This window comes from Sebastes fasciatus, chromosome 21 (assembly GCF_043250625.1).
Source record: "Sebastes fasciatus isolate fSebFas1 chromosome 21, fSebFas1.pri, whole genome shotgun sequence".
NCBI classification, from domain to species: Eukaryota; Metazoa; Chordata; class Actinopteri; order Perciformes; family Sebastidae; genus Sebastes; species Sebastes fasciatus.
Genome location: NC_133815.1, coordinates 25711677 through 25717676, shown reverse-complemented (window position 1 = coordinate 25717676; position 6000 = coordinate 25711677).

The window sequence follows — 6000 nt, the reverse complement described above, 5'->3', positions numbered from 1 at the left end:
ATCTGTAACGTTCGAGCAACCCCTCCCTCACGTGACGTAGCCACTTACGTGGTGACGCCACCTCGAGCGTCCTTTGCTCCTCCTCCACACACACACTCCCATTTCACACCTCCTCTCATACTCACACACACACACACACACACACACACATCTCTCTCTCTCACTTTGTGTTTTGTTTAATTCTAGTTTAGTGCTTAGAGCTGCATGGTAGAATATCCGTTTGTTTATTAAAAGTGTTGTTAATTAGTAATTACTGCTGTATTAACTATTGATTTAGATTAATGTTGTTAGAGTGTTTATTGTTGATTGAGATCACTATATTTAAATAAATGGTCTTATTTTAAATAGCAATTGTCTGTGTTTATTGTGCATTCATATTGTAATAACGGCTGGTTATGAGAGTCAGTGCTCGGATTCACCCTTCACCGTTCATCTCCTAAATGTAAAGTAGTGCTTAAATACTGGCATTTGGAGTGAACAATCCCCTTATGAGACTGGATTAACGTTTTGGTTATTGGTCCCTGATTCCAGGGTGGTGCCCCGTTCATTATTAATGTTGATTAATAATTCTTATTAATAATAATAATTCTATGAATATTATTTATTAAATTAGCTAATAACCAAACCTGTCCATTTGTAAATCCCTTACACTGTAGTGAGGTAGACAATGAGGGACAACCTCATTTTAATCAACACAAAACACATAACATTGGTCTCTATGCACAGCCGGCTGTGAGATGAGCTGTCAGGGACCGTCTACAAAATGCAACGCCAAAAGAGAAAAATATTCAATAACTTCAGTACTGTACAGTGTAGTACCACCAAAATTACTTCACACATCAATGATCTCCTCATAGTTGTACTACAACACTAATTTTGATGAATTTTTAATGGGAAAAATATTCAATAACTTCACTTTTATAAAGTGTAGTGCCATCAAAATGTCTTAATTAGTTTAATAAGTGAAGTGTGATTGGTGGTACTACACTGCATAAAACTGAAGTTATTGAATATTTTTCCCATTAAAAGTTCAAAAGAATTATGAAAAATAATATTTTTCCAAATTAAATGTTGTAGTACAACCATGAGAAAATCATTTATGTGTGAAGTAATCTTGATGGTACTACACTGTACATTACTAAAGTCATTGAATATTTTTCCCATTAAAAATTCACCAAAATTATGTAAAAGCATAGTTTTCCAAACTAAGGGTTGTAGTAAAACTATGAGGAGATAATTTATGCATGTCTTTGGACTGTGGGAGGAAACCGGAGTACCCGGAGAAAACCCACGCTAACACGGGGAGAACATGTAAACTCCACACAGAAGGGTCCCAAGCCGGATTCGAACCTGCAACCCTCTAGCTGTGAGGCGCCAGTGCTAACCACTGCACCACCGTGCAGCCCTAATACTGAAGGTATTGAATATTTTTCTCTTTTCAGCGTTGCATTTTGTAGACGGTCCCTGACCACTCGTCTCACCGCCGGCTGGGCATAGAGACCAATGTTACTCGAAGGAACGAGATACCTAACTCGAGGGAACGAGTTACTAACTCGAGGGAACGAGATAACTAACTCGAGAGAACGAGTTAATAAAAATGTTCTCCTAGGTGTCTAGGGGGCTCCGTAGTAACGTAAAAAAAAAAAAAGTCATGGTATAGTATGTCTTAAAAATTTAATATAAAAAGTAATAGTGTGGTATGTCATACAAATTTAATATAAAAAGTCATCGTATAGTATGTCATAAAAATGTATTATAAAAAATAATACTATAGAATGCCATAAAAGTCATACTATTGTATGTCAAGGAGAGGGCCGGACTACCGACACTGGCAGTCAGCTGTGGAGCGGCTGTTGAAATCATCATCATTGGGTTGTAGAAATCAAAGATAATATCAAATAGCATTAAAGAATGGCAGAACAGAGCGCCAGTCGCTTTAATAAGATCTTATAATACGCACTGTGGCGCACAGAGCGCTCTGGAGACACCACTGTGCACCACACACACACTGCCTTCTCCACGCATCTTCACCACCTGCACATATGGATTGTTTAAATGAACAAAGTATGGAAATAAAACCAATGACAGCTCTCGCACAATCGTTACTCTCTACTTCCTCTTTATGAGGTCTAATGCAGGCCAAGTTCACCATAACAAAAGTTAAATGAATAAATTGTGTTCACATATCAAACTTCCATTTTCTAATGATATATATCCAGGGTGGGGGGATGCCACCAATTGACACGATCAATTTGGCAAGGTGTGGAGCAATCAGTGTGATTGCTGGAAAACCAATAAATACTGCGGTGACACTCGTGCGTAATGTTGGAAGATGGACGCGCTGCCACTGCTGGAAGACTGAATGGGAGGATTAGGAGGGAACGAGTGTTCAGGGACCATGACGATTTGCTGGCCCATGATGATGACTGGCTAATAAGCCCATTTAGATTCCCTAGAGCAGTGCTCCTGGATCGTTGTGCTGAACTGGGTCCAGCATTAGTGTGACCGACCAGACGGAACCGCGCCATCCCAGTTAACATCCAAGTACTGACCACTCTGGGGTTTCTGGCAACTGGATGTTACCAGTGGGAATTAGCTGACAGGTATGTGTTTGATATGATTATCATAATGTTTACCTTACTGCCTAAAGCCCCTTTTGGTAATAATACAGTTCTGTTCATTCATATCCTTAAGTCTGGGATAGGGATGAGAAAGGTTCTTAACCGATAACCGACCCTCGTTAACCGATAATTAACTGTTAACTGACAAGATTTGTGCCTCGTACCAGCTGCAAGAGCACAACAGATATTGGTTGACGGGAGTCCCCAGTTCACCGTCCGGGAGCGTTAACTTAGCAGCTACGATGCTGCGTGTAGTGTCGCGGACATGCAGACACTTTCCCAGTAAAAGTCTCCCCCTCACATTTAGTTTAGTTTAGCAGGTTGTCAGCTGTGTGTCTGCCCGGCGGAACTTTAGTGAGTGGCCAACAAACAGTGTGTGTATTTGTGCTACGTTAGCAGCTCTAGCATTGCCGGAGTAGAGGGCGGGATCTGAGGCGGATTCACGTGCGTACATTTCCAGGGGGACTGTGATTTATAAAGGGAACATTGCCTGAAGGTGTGCGTACGCACAGTTTTATAAGTCTGATTTAATTTTGGCGTACGCCATTTTTGGCTTTGGTGCGCAAGTACATTTTCAGTATAGATCCTACATACTGTTTTATAAATGAGACCCCTGGACTTGCCATAAGCTCCAGCTACTAAAACACACAGAACATATATAAGCGCTACCCAAAAGTAGCATTCAAAGGTTCCTCTACAACAAAAGTATATAAAGAATCATAGTATAGTATGTCATAAAAATGTAATCTAAAAAGTCAAAGTATAGTATGCCATTAATATGTAATTAAAAAGTCATGGTATACTCTGTCATAAAAATTTAATATTAAGTCATAGTATAGTATGCCATAAAAATTAAATAAAAAAAGTCATAGTATACTATGTCATAAAAATGTAATATAAAAAGTCATAGTATAGCATGCAATAAAAAAAGTACTCAACTTATTTTTTATGGCATACTATACTATGAAATTTTTTGTGACATGCTATGTTAATTTTTCTTCAGTTCATACTACACTATAAAAAATTGTGTGTTATGCTATATATATATTTTTTAATGACATACTTTACTATGACATTTTTTGAGAAATGTTATATTTTTTATGGCATACTATATTATGATATTTTTCATAGTATAGTATGAAAAATACTATACCCCCAGACTATGTGGATAATTTGTCCTTTCCTGCATCTCGATTGCTAATGTCAGTCTTTTGTTTCTGAGTGCTAATAACGTTTATATTTATTATATTTATGCCATGATCCCTGTATCTTTGCTGGACACTCTCAACATATGTTACTCTCAACATAGGGAGTCGGTAACGGTGTAATTGTAATTATTTCTTAATTTTATTTTTTCTGTCATTGATGTTGTGTGTGCTGTTGACACTGTTTTGTTGAAAAGAAAACTGAATAAATAAAATGTTTAAAAAAAGAAATGCCCTCCAAAATCTCTCAAAGAAAGGGAGCAGTGCTAACTGAGATACACAATCTCAAAGTGTCTCTCCTGGTGAAAAAGCTGCTCCACCTCAGTGCTGCACCAGAGATGTGGAAATGAAGTATCCTTGATAAGGATATTGTTGTCAGTCTCCCCATCTTTATGCTGGCCTTATACCACCACCGTCTTTAGACCACACTCTGACAGATACTAATGTTACCAAAGCAACGATCCATCACAAGAGACAAGCTGTTTGTTGGTTTGTCCTTCATGGGACAAATCGGTCACAGACATTACTGTGTGGTAGATACGTGTCCTACAGGGGACGTCAGTATTTCCAAGTTAGAGTGGAGACTGTCCTCCAAAGAAGAATGACAGCATCGCTTCAGTAAAGGCCCCCAAAACCACATCTGTTTCCATTCAAGGGACAAAGCCCTCTACTGGCCACCGTCATTATGATGGGAGCAAAGGAGGACGTCAGGTGCTGTTGTTACAGAGGGACAAAGTCCACTGTGGGAGGAGGTCGGGAAGGATGGACATCTTCCTGCATTCCATAAACCAATTGCTCAGTGGATGGCGATCTTAAAATGTCATTATTGACTGTGATTCTGTCCATCTGACTGAGTAAATGAACCCTCCAGCTCTCCCATCTTCACTGTTATCACTGAAGATAGTTCAATCAGGAGAAACCCTGTATCGATTGAACAATAATTTATTACATGATGCATGATAAGGAGAATAGTCTTTGGTGATTAGACTCGGTTAACGTAGTAAAGGGGTTAGTGATGCCGTGATGAGATTAGGTATATTCACCCCAAAACAAGTAGTGTAGAAAGGAGTGTTTTCTACACTACACAAATACCTTACCTTACTGCAGTCGTGGATCCCTAAGCAGAAGTAGAAATTAGACATGGAAGAAAGGTTTTGAAAGTAAAACAGTTATAGTTATTTTGGCATAACCACATGATGTATGAATGAGGACCCATTAACATTTGCAATGAGTTAGGTCAAGTGTAAAAGAGAGGTCAAGTGGGCCAGTGCCAAGAGTGGGATAATGTTAGACCAGTGCAATGAGTGGGGTCACGATAGACCAGAGCAATAGATAGATCATGATAGACCAGAGCAATAGAGAGCTTTATTTGTGCTTTAGAACGTTAGCGCCGTGAAACAATCAGAAATGAACTTTTCTTTCTCTCATTCACAGCAGCGCCCGCTACGTCCCACTCTCTCTCTTCTAACGTTACCGCTCGCCCTCTCAGCTCGCTCACACGATCTCTCTCTCTTTTCTCTCTCGTGAAGCCGACAGCAGAGCCGAACTTTACTTTCAATACTTTTAATGTCATCACACAAAGAGAAATGCTCTCCCCTCGTCCTAAAATGGTCCTAAATACATAATAGTAGAGTACTTCCTTTTTTATGAATGAAGCGGTACATGAGTTGAGGCAGCGGTGATGTGTTTTACCAATCAATGACGGTCATCCCTGCAAACTCCACCCCGAAAGTTTCGGTACTACCCCCCCGACCAGGGGCTTTTTTGGGGGGGGGGTAAAAATGAAAGTGTCAGAAGAATGAGACGGTTTCTGGAGACCAACGTTTGATGCCTTTCAATTTCTTTTTTTATTCAAAGGCTGTAAATTTCTTATTTTCTACAGTGTAAAAGGTCACAATTTAAACTCAAGTTGAAAAGAAGGGAAATTTGAAAAAAGAAATATGAATAATATAAAAAGAATTGGGATAGAAGAAAGAAGAGCAACAACATCCATACAAAATGTTCCACTAGAAGCAAAGAAATCACATGACTGTGTGGGTGGGGGGGGAAAGAGATAAAAACTACAAGTTTAGAAAAGTTTGTAACGTATGTCTCAGAACAATTACAGGAACATAAATATCAACATAACCGACATGAATGTCACTATTCACAAAACAGAGTATAAAAACGGAACT